This window comes from Peromyscus californicus, unplaced genomic scaffold (assembly GCF_007827085.1).
Source record: "Peromyscus californicus insignis strain IS unplaced genomic scaffold, ASM782708v3 Scaffold_10__1_contigs__length_136768540, whole genome shotgun sequence".
Taxonomy (NCBI): Eukaryota; Metazoa; Chordata; class Mammalia; order Rodentia; family Cricetidae; genus Peromyscus; species Peromyscus californicus.
This window is the reverse complement of record NW_026294391.1, coordinates 87,163,863-87,179,087: the sequence shown is the minus strand read 5'-3', so window position 1 is coordinate 87,179,087 and position 15,225 is coordinate 87,163,863.

Genomic DNA, 15,225 nt, shown 5'->3' with positions numbered 1-15,225 from the left:
AGAACTCTTTTGCAGTCCCTCCTGTGTTAAAGACCCTGAACTCCCAGGGTTCTCCAGTCCTCCGGCCTTAGGGCAGGCAGGTAACATTCTGGGAAGTGGGGATGGTCTCACAGCCAGACCCAGAACTGCGATCGCTCTCTTCCTTAAACCTGAGGCTCATCAGCCATGCTCCTGAACACCTGCTCTCCGTGATGTCGGGCATCCCCCAAACCACTCTCTTAAGCGCTATAGCCAGAGAGAGACTATTACCCAAGAACCTGCGGGATCTAGACCGCAGCGGTGCAGAGTGCAGTTCCTACCCTAAGTATCTTCCCCCGCATTCCCATGGGTTTTCGATACCGTGCTGATTAACGTACTTAACAGGATTGCTCATTTAACGGGTCAGCTGAGCGCTGTGCGCTAGAATTTGCTGCTACACTGAGCTCCTATTAATTTATCGTTCTGTGCACTTTCCCCAGCTGTTCTCCGGAGGCTGCTCCAGTGCTCTGCATTCGCCACAGAAAGCCAGCTAGTGCGGGAGACAGAAACAAGGAGCAGAGGGGGTAAGCCCTTGGTGTGCCTTTGCGCAGCACAGATCCGTGCCTTTCTAGTTGGCCCTCTTTGCCTGCCCCCCCCCCCCCCCCAATCAGAGTACACTCAACTTTTAAGATTAAAGCCTGTGGATGGTTAACATTATTCTCCCTCTTTCACCAAGTTCACTCGCTCGTACTCCTTTTCCCCTTATGTATCTATCACTGTTCTTATCACATTTCACAAAACCCCACCTCATGGCATATTCCTTCTGCAACTGAAGTTAAATTTGGAAATCTCGAGAAGTCGCTGTGAAAGGAAAGTCCTTCTAGGTGGGCAGCAATTGGCACTTTCCCTGGTTGGTTGTTGTTGTTGTTGTTGTTTAAATGCATGCTTGGGAGGAGATGTTTTTGAAACAGAAAATGCCCTCCAATTTCTGTTTCTGTTTGTTAATGATTTTTTTTGTTTTCACAGAAAACACATTCCCTAGACAGAGACGGCCAGTGGCTTCTCCTTTGTCCTTTGTTACACTGCTCCTGAATACTTCTCTGCATACTTGCCCAGCAGCAACCTTCATCTACATTTCCAGCCAACCCCTGCTGGGCCTACATCACCATTACTGGCACTCAGGACACTTGTCTCTATCCAGCTGGCAGACCATCAGCAATGCATACAGGGTGTGAGCCACAGTAGAAGAACCCTTTTTCCCCCGGGCTCTTATACCTTGGTTAGGTCACAGGTGTTCGTACACACACTGACCTTCAATATAATGCCAGTCCTCAAGCTCTGGGCTTAGATGATCACCTGAGAAGTCCTGGGTGAAGACATATGGCTAAGCTCTAAGACCCTTCACTTACATTAGAAGCTAGTAGGCAGGGTTGATGGAGCACATTCAAGAAACTGGCCAGTGTTATCCCTCAGCAAATCATCAACTAGAAAGTCTATACTTTTAACACAAAACATAGATCTGAGCATGGTAGGCACCATGCCTGCAATCCCAACACTGGGGGGCCTCAGGCAATAATAGGATTGCCATGAGTTTAAGGTCAGCCTGGGCTACATAATGAAACTCTTGTCTCAAAAATAAATAAATCTTTTAAATTGCAGTCATGCCATTCATTCAGTACTTTCTCTGTTGACCATGGCTGGTATTTAAGTCTCATGAATGTCTAAATCTGGCTAGCCTTCCTGTCTTAGGTAACATCACCCTTCACCAGAGACTTTAAGAAGGTTTTTCACAATTGGGAATTTAAAGTACCATGGCATATCAGTGGATTTTCTCTGAATGAGAGGAAGGTTATTGATCCCCATCAAAGACAGCTGCTTGTTTAGCCAATCCATGTAGTCTGATTACTGGTTAAACTATGTGATCTAAAAGAAGTCAGTGTTATGGGACCAAACAATACAGAAAAAAAATATGCTCAAAAATGAGAACAGCTTCAGCTTGGTGATACTTTATGCTTTAGTCCTTTGTTAAAGACAACTCTAATCCACATACCAGCAGTGCTGGGACATGACCTATGAGCTTGTTAGAAATACAGACTGTCTCTAAGTCTAGGCCTAATGAATCAGGATTTGTGAATAACTAATAAGATTACCAGCTAATTTCATATACACATTAACATTTGGGAAAGCATTTTTTTTTCAAAAAAATCTTTCAACTCACCAAGCCCAGGAGAGGAAAGGGACAATAAGTTTAATTTCCCAAGACCTACTAACAAGCTCTTCTCATTGAGAAGCACCTAAAAACAAGGCCACAATCACATCTGTTTAGGCTAATTAGGGCCAGTCTATTTCAAAACCAAAGACCATCTTGAAATTATGATATATGTCCTTCCTACAGATGGCCTTACTGCACATTTACACCCTTAGTTACACGACAGAAACAGGGAGAGTGTGGGCATGGCTTAATAGAAATCAACTGTTACTGCCAAACTAACAAACCAATCCCCTTGTCTCAATAGGATAAGTCCATAATCTTCCTAATTAAAAAAAATAGACCTTACAATGTGTAGTAGGATAGGCCCATAGCATCGAGGAAATTGGCTCAGACCAGTAGCCAAGGCATGTGCATAATGTACTCCTTCAGAGCCAACCTGGAGTTTGCCTCAGCGCCTAGCAACAGGAGCTGTCAGAGTACCTGATCATGCCCAGCCAATGAGGAATGACCACACAGACTGGGCTCTGGGAGGAGGGTATATAAGGCCTTCTCTGTTATTGAATAAATGAGTTCATTATTTGCTTTCAACTGACTTCTGTTGCTGAGTCGTTGATGCAGCACCTTCTCACCCCCTCGCCCGAGTGAGCCGTTAGAATCCAAGCAACAAAAGTGTTCTCCAAATCTCAGCTACTCACCAACTGATACTGAGAAGAGCTCATCTAGTGAGGCAAGTAACTTTAAAATGTTAAAAACTGGTATGACCAGCCTGGCAGTGGTGGTGCATGCCTCTTTAATCCCAGCACTGGGGAGGCAGAAGCAGGTGGATTTCCTTGAGTTAAAGGCCAACCGGGTCTACAAAAAGCAAGTTTCACGACAGTTCGGCTTGCTACACAAAGAAACTCTGTCTCAGGGGGCAAAAAAAGAAAAAGAAAGAAAAGAAAAAGAAAAAAGAACTGGTATGACCAACTTTCAAAAAATTACATCAAAATGTACTTTTTCTACCAAGACAAACTGAAAAATTGTCTCACAATAAATTAAGAGAAGAAACTAGCCAACAAATGTTTCCTGTGTACCTACTACATACCAGGTAACTTACAGTGTTGATTTTATATCATTCTTGTTCCTAAACCTAGTTGATGGTCAGAATTGCTGGGTGAGGAGTTTGTCAAAGATTTCTGAAACAATACCCAAGATCTTCTATATAAAAATCTCAATATTAGGTTTCCTTAAGTACTGAATATGTTTCTAAGCAAAGCTTAGAACTCATGACCATAAAAGAAACTATAAATTTTACTACAAACAAATTAATCCTTTCTGAAAACAAACAACAAAAAAACAAAGTGAAAATAGAAGCTATAACATGCTGTGGGATGGTCTGTATGTCAAATGTGTTGTTCTGATTGGTCAATAAATAAAACATTGATTGGCCAGTAGCCAGGCAGGAAGTATAGGCAGGACTAGCAGAGAGGAGAATTGAGAGAACAGAAAGGTGGAGGGAGACACTGCCAGCCGCCTCCATGACAAGAAGCATGTGAAGATGCTGCTAAGCCACGAGCCATGTGGCAAGGTATAGATTTATAGAAATGGGTTAATTTAAGATATAAGAACAGTTAATAAGAAGCCTGAGCCATTAGGCCAAACAGTTTAAATAAGATAAGCGTCTGTGTGTTTATTTTATAAATGGGCTATGGGACTGCTACAGTTTGGTGGGACCCAGAGAGAAAACTCTCTAGCTACAATAACATGTGAGGAGAATTAGGACATTTCAAACAGCAGTATTTTATAAACATATAAAGTGCTCTCACAAATCAATTTGTGAAAAATCAATCCAATAGAAAAATAGTCAAGGCCAGTAAGAGGGTTCAGTAAGTAAAGAAACTTGCTATGTAAGCCTGGCCCAGTTTGATCCCCAAAACCCAAATAAAGGTAGAAGGAGGGAACCAACTCCACATGCACACACACCAATGCACATACATAAACAAGATAACATATATAAACATATAAACAGCAATAATAATAATAATATAACATTTAAAAAGAAAAATAGGCAAAGAACATAAAGAAACAGTACTAAGCCGGGCGGTGGTGGCGCACGCCTTTAATCCCAGCACTCGGGAGGCAGAGCCAGGTGGATCTCTGTGAGTTCGAGGCCAGCCTGGTCTCCAAAGCGAGTACCAGGAAAGGCGCAAAGCTACACAGAGAAACCCTGTCTCGAAAAACCAAAAAAAAAAAAAAAGAAACAGTACTAAAATTTTAGGACTAAGTGGGGATCTATAGCTTTAAAAAGGATTGCAACTTACACTATGATTACAAAGAATGAACAGTGTATGTAAGCACAAGGAAAAAATAGATTGTCTCATTCAGCGGGCTCGAGTGAAAAATGAGGCCAATCACATCAAAGAACAATGTGCCAATGTCTACTGAAATTGCAGATCCATGCATAGTTATACATTCAAAGATATTTTCCGGTGAACACATAAGAACAGGCAACTTGTGGCTATTTTTTGGAAGAAAAGGTGATAGATAATGTGCAGTGAGTGGCAAATTTATGTTCCATTGCATATTTTGGTACACTGGATTATTTTTCATATGCTCATTACATAAGTTCACCTTTTATTTTGTGATTTTGAGTGCCTCCTACTCCACAGGGTCTACCATGAGAGTTGGTTTAACCAAAGAAATATGAGAAGACATAATCTTGTATTTCTGCCATCCAACTAGGTAGCTCTTGCTCCAGGTAGAATGGATGGTGCAGCAGTAACTAATGCAACTGACTTTACATTTAGGAGCATTAATTATATACATAATTTTTCCACTTAACCAATATTTCCTTTGAAACCACATAACCATTTATCACTAAGCTTTTCATTACATAAAAGTTGGGACATCCATATGATGGAATGCTATGAAGCTTTTAAATGGAAGGGGGCAACTGTGTACTTATATAGAAGTATTTGAAAAATAAAGTGATAGTACAAGTTGCAGAACGACATTTATGTGGTGCTTCCATTTGGGTTAAAAAGAGTGAACAGAATGACAATAATGTATATCTGTATGTGCTTGAAGAATACACATGAAACTAACTGTATTTTTACCTTTGAGAAGATTTCAGCATTGAACAAAGACAGGAGGAAGATATATCTGAAAACATTTTATATTGTTCCTGTCCTTTTACTACTTGAATTCATGGAATGCATTACCCCTTCTAAAGTAAAGTACATTAATTTTAAATACATTTTTTATGTTTAAATAAGCTCAAGTGATAAATTAATACATAAAAAAATGGGAACAAGTAATTCCTGTAATGCAGTCCTGTAATCTCAGCTACTAGTGAGGCAGAAAGGTCTGCCTGGACTACAAAGTAAGAGGAGAAAAGGTCATATTTCATTGCATACATGTACGAAATTATAAAAAGTTTTTTTCTTTAATGGGATAGCCTGGACCATTTAGAAAGACTCAGTCAGAAAATTAAAGTAAAACTGGAGATCTGGAGATGTAGTTCAGTGGTGAACACTTGCCTAGCATATGTAAGACCCTGTGTCCAATCCCCAGTCCTGTGTCCAAACCCCAGTACTAAGAAAAACTGGTAGAGGGTTCAGTGGAAGGAAAAATAGGGTGATGAAGGTGTAGACAGTCAAATGACATTATGTTCGAGAGTACATACATGCTCAAGAATAAATGGTAATTTAAAAATAAAAAATAAAGTTTCTGCTCAAGAATAAATCGTAATTTAAAAATAAAAATGAGGTTCCTGGAATTCAATCTTGTATGAGAAAAGAAAATTTTTAAAAAAGATTTGAACTCTCAGAGACAAAGAATGTGGAGGGAAGATGTAGTTGGAGAGAGATGAGTACATTGATGCTCCAAAGTACAGGGACTGCTAATCAGTTAACAAGTGCTGTGGTCTAAACACCCATGTACCCCTGTGAAATATAGGATTGTCAACCTGACAGGATCTAGAATCACCTAGGACCCAGTCCTCTAGGGATGTCTACAAATGGGTTTTTAGATTGGGTTAACTGAGGTTAGAAGACCCACCCCAAATGTGTGTAGCATAATTCTATGGACTGAGTCCAAGGCTGGTTAAAAACAAAGCACACTGAACATCAGCAGAAGGAGGAGGAAGAAAGGGAAGATAGAAGCAAACAGGGAAGGGAAGAAGGAAGGAAGGAAGGAAGGAAGGAAGGAAGGAAGGAAGGAAGGAAGGAAAGAAGGGAGGGAGGGAGGGAGGGAGGGAGGGAGGGAGGGAGGGAGGAAGGAAGGAAAGAAGGAAAGAAGGAAGAAAAGAAGGAAAACAAAAAAGAAAAAAACTGAGTATTTGTTTTGGTACAAGGGACTGGAGTGTTGGACATAAATACTGGGAGACAAATATTTTATTAAACAATTTTGGAACCAAATAATCAGATTTGGGGACAGCTGCCTTAATTTTAGCTATAACATTGCTGCGTAAACCTATTTTTAATGACTGAGGAAACTATAGAGTTTGGAATGATCATGCACTTAATCTGTCTTATTTACAGCCTGTAATTCTGCTACTGCCCTCCTCATTGGCGTATATAAACTGAAACATACCTCAGCAATTAAAATTACATGCAGAAATTCAATCTTGAACTTAGGACTCTGTCTTTTCTACTTTAATACTACTTCTTTTCCCCTACAGTTAAAAGTTAAAGGGCCCAAAATATTAATAAATGGTGTGTGTGTGTGTGTGTGTGTGTGTGTGTGTGTGTGTGTGTGTGTGTAAAGTTGAATTTACATTTTCCATTTTTTGTAAGGCTCTTTTCTTTTTATTCCTCCCTGCATCCTTACTGCTTTCATTAAATTGAGTTACTTTTCATTGAATTAAGTTGCCCAGATATGTAGATTGAAGTTCATCAATGAGGGAGGTTTTCTGCCATTCTCTCCTGAAACACTTTTCTTCTCTTTCCTTCCTTTCTTTTGCCTTTTCCTTTGTGCATAATTTGGTATATTTGATGGCATTTCATGTTTCTTCAAAGTTTCCTTTTTATTACCCCACTCCCACACTTCTCTTCACATTGTACTGTATTTCCTTCCCAATGAAAGACTAGCTCCCTTACTTTAGAGCTCAAAAGAGAGAGCCTTGAGGTTCACCACAAAACACATAGAGGAGAACTTTCATGAGGCTGAGCAGAGAAGCTGAGGGAAAGAGCAGACCACAGACAAGTGTCATAGACCCTTAATGTTTTTCATTGAATATTAGTAGAGCTTTCTTGATGGTTAATGTTTTTAAAGTAGTTTTAAATTACATCATTTCCCATTCTCTTTCCTCCCAACAAACCCTTCCATGTAGCCCACTTGCTCTCTTTCAAATTCATGGCATTTCTTCTTTAATTATTCTTACATATATATGTGTGTACATGTATATATTTTTAAATACATAAATAAAACTTTCTCAGTGCTGACCATGCAGTATTGGATAACCAATTGGTGTGATCTTCCCTAGGGAAGCCTGTTTCTCCTGCTCTCAGCATTCCTTAGTTACCTAGTATTGAGTATGTATTTCTTTATTTGCCTAGATACTCTTAAGACAATATCCAGATTTTTTTCTTTCATTACCTATGCTTGTTTCACTTGGGTCTGTGGTGCCCTTAACATTGCTCCCCAACAAATACTTACCAAAAGGAATGAGATTCACAGATTAATACAGAACAGACAATCAGGAGTTTTTGTTGTGAGAATCACAGTAAAGACAAACAATTTTAGGAAGAACCAGCAGAGGATTCATTGGAGAGGTAGCATTTAATTATGGCTTCAAATACAGGTTAATATAAAGAGGAAGAATTTCAGACACAAGGAGTAACATCACTTTTCAGTAATTGAGTCCAGTATGTAGCAAAGACTGTTTTTTATGCATTGAGTATAGAGCACTGAAATATATAGACAACAATCTCTGCTCAAAATGAATTGAAATTCTAGTGTGGTGGTGGTAGTGGAGGGCAGAAAAGAAATATATATATAAGCAACATGTATAATAGAGCTTAAAATGTTGTTGTAGAAAACATAAAGCAGGATAGGTGATATGAACAAGGACAAGAAAAATGGAATTTGAAATAAGGTGTCCAAAGAAAGCATCAGAGGAAGTACATAACTTGAGAAGAATCTTAAAGAGGATATACAAAGAAGTTTATCCTTTATCTAGGGAAAAATGTTGCAGGAAAGGACTAATAGAAAGTACAAAGGCCTTGAGGCAGGATCATGCCTAACAAAGAACAGCAAATTGACCAGTATGACAGTGACTAAATGCAAGTGGTAGAGTTTAAGATGAAAGAAATAATGAGCAGTTCAGAAAGTGTAAGAATCAGCAAGTGTGTAAGACAGATAATTGTACTTTATGAGAAAGGGGGACATGCCCAATGTGGCTATGGCACAGCATCTATGGAAAGCTATGAAAGAATGAAAGGCCTAGAAAAGTAGATTGGGAAGATTGGGAAGAGCTTCCAATGTGAGAATAAAGACTTTGTACTTGAAGCAGTGGGAAAGAAAATCTTTTTAGACATTACCCTTTGCCACTCTTAGTCATAAAAATGGACTATACAACACCTGCTCTTTTCTCCCCATCTTTTTCATTTTCCTAACTGTACCTGAAATGGGCAAGCAGTGGGGTCAAGAATCAGAACAGCAGGAACAACTGTGCAAGCTTTCCCCTCTATCATCTCAATCTTTGATTCGTCTTGTGACAGGTAGAAGACCTTTGCCTGAAATGCCATTGTTTTATTTTAAAAAATAGTTCATGTTCTACTATATTGTCAGGCAGGAAATTTTCTCCTTAAATCTCAGCCAAATCTTTTTATCTTTGGTTTACTACTTACTGAGGCAAGAAATTCTTCATCATCCTGGATTTCTGAAGAGAGTAATAGAAAAATAAGCCTCAGACTGAAAACCCTATGTCTCTCACAAAGAAAGGAAGTCAATATTTATTTATTTTTATAATCACCAGGAAACCCCGTGCCAAAGGAAAGTCAGATATTAGTAAGCATCAGCACATTTGCCAGGATAGGTGAAGTCAGTTATAAATAGCTTTCTAAATCAATTGATTGGAGTTTGGGCTTTTTAATCCTTGAAAGAAGAAAATCCTCTGCATTATAGTTAAAGAAAATCTCAATCAAAGAGCAAAAAGGCAGAAATATGGAGCAAAAAAAAAATGCAACTGACACAAATGGTTTTGCCGTATTAGTAGCTAATAGTCTCCATACAGTGAGGCTTTAAACTGGAACTCGAATTCAAACAGCAATGCTGCAGGTCGGCTTGCAGCATGAGTGATTTTAAAAGACTGAGAAGTTGAGGCTAATCTTCAAGAAAGACAACTCCATAAGGCAATTAATTAATGCGGTGTGTTGTTAGAGCAACATGCACACAGAAATCTAGCAGTTTAAAGCATCAGCTGTCACTTCAGCTCATTTGTGGCACAAGGAAAACTGCTCTTTTTAAAGATGCCCTGACAGCAGGTGATTGTGTGGCATGTTCCAGGTCCCAGCTTCTTCAGCTATGGGTCATGGCACAATAAGGAATCACATAACTGAATGGAGGAGTCTTGAAAAATTTGGCAATAGTGAAAAGTTGTCTTCTAGATGAACAAAAACCAAAATTAAATTCAAACCCAAATTTATAATATATTGGAGGTACTTCTGGCATCCCTCAACGGTACTGTATCACATGACTTCACTACAGCCTTGGCTCTGAAAACATAACATGAGTGCTTCACACTATTTATGTTGCTGACTTGAGTTTCATAAAAAGTTGTTAAATTAATTTTGGCTTAGGATTAGGACAGAATTTCCAACAATTTCTGAAGAGACCCTAAACATACTTTGCCATTTTGTACTGCATATTGATGCAAAGTGACATTTTCAATACAGACGATCATAAAATTAAAATATCTATCAAATCTGAAAAATGTTGAAGATGCTGTACATCCTTCAGTATCAGCTATTCAGAAAATTTCCATTCTTATAAAAAGATTTATTTTATCATTTTTAATTATGTGCAATCTAGGAGGTAGTAGCTGTAAGTGAGTAGGGCTGTCGGAGGAGGCCAAAGGTATCAGATCCTCTGGATCTGGAATTGCAGTCATTTGTGCTTCTCCCATTGGAAGTACTGGGAACCAAACTCTGGCCCTCTGGAAGAGTAGTGCATGATCTTAAGCACTGGGATGTCTCTCTAGTCTTTACATTTTTAAAAAATATTTTTTCATTTGCAATTTTTAAATTAACATATAATAATATAATTGCATCATTTCCCACCTCCAATTCTTCACATGTCCCTACTTCCCACTCCTTCTCAAATCTATAGCTTCTTTTTTAATTATTACACACACATACAAATATGTAAATACAACTAGAAGATTCTGTTTAGTGTTGCTTGTTTGTATTTGTTTTTTATTTATTATTTTTTTTTTCATTTTACATACCGTCTACAGTTCCCACTCCCTTTGCTTCTCCCGCCACCTCACCTCCCCCCCCCACCTTACCCCCCATCCACTCCTCAGAGGGGGTAAAGTTTCCCTTGGGTAGTCAATAAAGTCTGGCATACTAAGTTGAGGCAGGGCCTAGCCCCTCCACCCTGCATCAAGGCTGAGCAAGGTATCCCACCACAGGGAATGGGCTCTAAAAAGCCAGTTTATATACCTAGGATAAGTCCTGGTCCCACTGCGAAGGGCCCCACAAACAGATCTAGCCTCACAACTGTCACCTACATTCAGAGGGCCTAGTTTGGTCCCATACAGCTTCCCCAGCTGTCAGTCTAGAGTTGATAGAGGAAGCCATTTTGGGAAAGGGAGAAACCTGGTGCTAGGGAAATTCCCAGAATTCCACAAGGATGACCCAGGCTAAGACTTCTGGTAACAGTGGAGAGGGTGCCTGGACTTACCTTCCCCTGTAATCAGACTAGAGCTGCTTCCATCAGTTACTGCATGTAGGTTCTAAGATGACCCAATTGTCATCTTAGAACCTACATGCAGTAACTGATGGAAGCAGCTGCAGTGATCCATGGCCAAGCATGGGGCCAAGCTCCTGGAGAGCAGTTGAAGAGAGTGTTGCAGCATTAAGAAGGTTGAGAACCGCTGCTCTAAGATCACCTCACCAACCACAGGTGGTTGGTTAGGTCTAATAGTATTAGACATGATTTCCCTACTGTTGAACAGACCTTAAGTCCAACTGGACATCTGTCAGTTTGCCACTGTTGCAAAGTTAGGGATATCTAGCTACTCTGATTCATAGCTAAGTTCATAGGCATCACAATTGGGTAAGACTATTGATTTCTTTCCTCCTCTGATAGCTTGCAGAGGTCCTTTTGGTACTTATGAAATCTAGTCCTCAGGGAAGGGGTATTTGTGTCAGATCCTGAGTTCTGCATCAGAAGTGTGTGATGTTTTCAGCAATGGGAACTTAGCTTCAACTTCTGGGTGACAGCCAAGGGCAAGAGCACCAGCCTATATTAGTTGGGGAATCTCTTGGACTCCCCTGATCAACAACTAGAAAGAAGGGTTCCCATGCTTGGTACTAGAGTTTTTGTTATATAGTCTATGTCCAGCCCCTATAATTTAATTCTTTATGTAAACATAAATAAGCACATCCATCTCCTTATTATGCAAATTTGACTTTATCTTTAATAAATGGTAAAATTGTATGTATGATAAAGAACTGCTTTAAATTTTTGTTATTATTTATTATCAGCAAGCGTCTGATAAAAATAAACCTATTTTTGTTCCTAGATGTCCAGGCTCACATAAAAATTTCTCAGGCAAAAAGGGGTCACAAGTAGAAAATGTGAAAGAATATTTGATGTTCTACATTATCAAAAACCATTTTAAGTATCCTTAAAAATCAATTTAGTGTTAAGTATATAATAATCAATTATATAATGCTGCTGTGTGTATTTGAAAAAAGTATGTTGCTGGGTGATGGTGGTGCATGCCTTTAATCCCAGCATTCGGGAGGAAGAGCCAGGTGGCTCTCTCGAGGCCAGCCTGGTCTACAGAGCGAGATGCAGGACAGGCACCAAAACTACACAGAGAAACCCTGTCTCGAAAAAACAAAACAAAACAAAAAAAGCATGTCAGTTTTTATTAAGCTAAAAAATCTTGGTTACTCAGAACATTATTTTCTTTAGCTGATATTTTCATACAGTAAGAATCATTGTTTCCTAAGAAGTATTATTACAAACGAAGAACAAACATTAGTGGTGGCTTTATCACTTCATGTCATAAACAGATGGCCTTATAATCTGCTTGAAATTTAAAGAGAAAGATCTTTTTAAAACTTTGGAAGTCCCTAGTCCATTTCAAAAAGTGCCCACTTTGTGCAGTGTAACTAAAAAACATCAAGAGCCTTTTGAAGCCTCTGAGCAAAACTGCCCTCAACATCCAGCTCTATACCTACTTCAGATATGAATATTCACATCTTAGAATATGAGACAACATCTCAGCGATCTGGGTAAGTTTTATTTACTTCCGGTGAAGGTACCAAAGAAAGCTCACACTTGTCAAAAATATCACTAATTAACTTTCAAAAACTGCAATTTCACTTTGTTGAGCTTTTATAGCATACTGGGTGTTTCAGATCACACGCACTGAAGCAAAGCATGACTTCGTGCACAACATACCAGAGTAGGAATCAGAAAGGCTGAGCCATTTTTCTGTTGTTGTTTTTTAAACCGTACTTCTGTTATTCATCTGTTCCTCATTTGGGATTACTGTTTTTTTTTTTTCTTGAAATTGTGATGAATATTGTCACCTGACAAGAATATGGTACAGGAAAAAAAAAAAATCCCGCAAAGCACTAAATGCCTTCGAGATAAATACCAACTAGTTACTATTATAGAACCAATGATAAGCTAAAAATAGTAATGAGACATACTTTGTGAAATGCTAGGTTAACATAAAATACACTATCACAAAAATATGGATTTCAATCTTGACATTGTACTTTCTGCTCCTAGTATTGCTCCTCTGTGGTGAGTTGCTGGGGACATCCAGTCTCAGATCGTCTTGGTCTGTCACCTCATGTCATCTCTAGAACTCAAATCTGTTTCTCTTGCTTTTTTTGTCATGCTCATAATTTCCAGAAACATTGGAGATCAAATGAATTCATTCTAAGTCTACAAAATCAATAGCAACTTTGAATCTTCTCTATGTTATTCAATAAGAATGTGTCAATAAACATAACTGTATCATATGCCAAAACTATATGTAAAACTGCTAATACTTCTTTTTTGGCATTTAGAACCTTTGCCACTTTACATCATCTTCCACTGCTCTTGTCAGGATTATGGCATTAAATGTAATGCTTTAAAATATTTATCATATCGCTTCTTTTAGCAGAATTAAGAGGTTAGTGGCAGTGGCATAAGACAACCCAGGGACTTTGATATATACAGTAGGGTGGAATTATATATAATGATACCTTTGATTTATATTTTAATTTTAAATGCATAGATAGAGTGGTATCATTAAATATATTTTAACTTTAATAATAAATCAATGGTATATTAATTATTACATTATAAAGTAAGGACATATAAATTATTCATAAATATCTACTGCAAATTGGATTTTTAAAGCTAGCTTTATTTTCCATATTCTGGTCTCATATTAGCCACTAGTGGAAAATAATTCATTTCACAGCCACTGCTAATATGACACAGATGGCAGTCTTTACTCAAGATAGGCTTTGGACTGAATGAAAAGAGAAATGTCAATGTTGTAGACTATAGATCAAATGAGAATTCACTTTTAGCAAAACTGAACATTAGTACAATGACAAAATAAGAAATGATTTCTCACTAGCACAGCATTTGTTTAAAATAATTTAAACGTCCAAATCCTTTACAATATATTTTTTGTATTTTAATGATGTGAAAGGGTAATATTAGGGGATGAGGAAGGACTGAATGCAGGTAATGGACATGAGTTATAAAACAGTACATAAAGCTAATTGTTCTTCTATTTCTAACTCTGCGGTGGCTTTTTGGGGTTTTGGTGGTGGATAAGTGCATAAGAATATATTAGATAGTGAAAGTGTGGACGTCAATGCGAGACCTCACAGTCAGTTCCGAATGGCTATTCTAACTGCGCAGAACCTCATTGAGATGTAGACATCAGGGCTGGTTAATTTCTGTGCCTGGTGTCTCTGCTTGTTTGTTTGTTTGGGTTTCTTCTGTTTGCAAGTTTTTTTTAAAAATATTCTCTGAATCGGCTCTGTGTTTTTTATTTAATAAGATGGTTGGTTACATCTACAGAGTTTATTTAAAATAAGCAAAAAATGGCAGTTGTTAGAAGAATTTAAAGATTCAAATCTGTTATAATTAATTATTAACATTTTAATGATTTTGTGGCTATATAAAATTTAACTCACTGTTAGATAAGCTTCACATCTCCCTCTCTATTTGCTCCAGTTCTGTCATGCATCTTACTCCTATCCTCCTAAGGACCTTGGCGAGCACAGCATTCTCACTTCACATCTAGTTAGGTGTAAAAAAAAATGGCAAGGATAAGAATCAGTGAATCTGCTGAATCAGTGATCTGATGGGAGCTGTGTATTCAACTCCTTAAAGAATACATTTTTCTCCCTGCTCCTGTAGACTTGGTGCAGGAATACAGAATGAAGGGCTATGGCCCTCTTTGCCCTTCTTTGTAGTACCAACTGTCATATCACAAAGGCTCCATAGGTGAGGAAACCATTTCCAAAAGAGCCAATTGGATTCTACCCTTATTTCCTTTTACCCTGCCTCTATGAACCTAGACCATCCCCTGACTACCCAATACCACCCAGGGAGTCAGGTCGTCTGGGCCCTTCTGTTTCACTTTAGCCACTCGTGGAATTCAGGTGTTTCTGGTCCCTTTCATGATGAGGACCTTAAGTTGGACCAGTCACTGGTTGGCTGCTCCCACAAGTTCTGCATCACCATTACCGTAGTGCATCTTGCAAGAGGCACAGATTGTTCTGTGGCTAGGTTGATGTCCCAGTCTCACACTAGGAGTCTTGCCTGGTTATAGAAGATGGCCAGTTAGGGCTCCCTATCTCCCATTACTAGGAAAA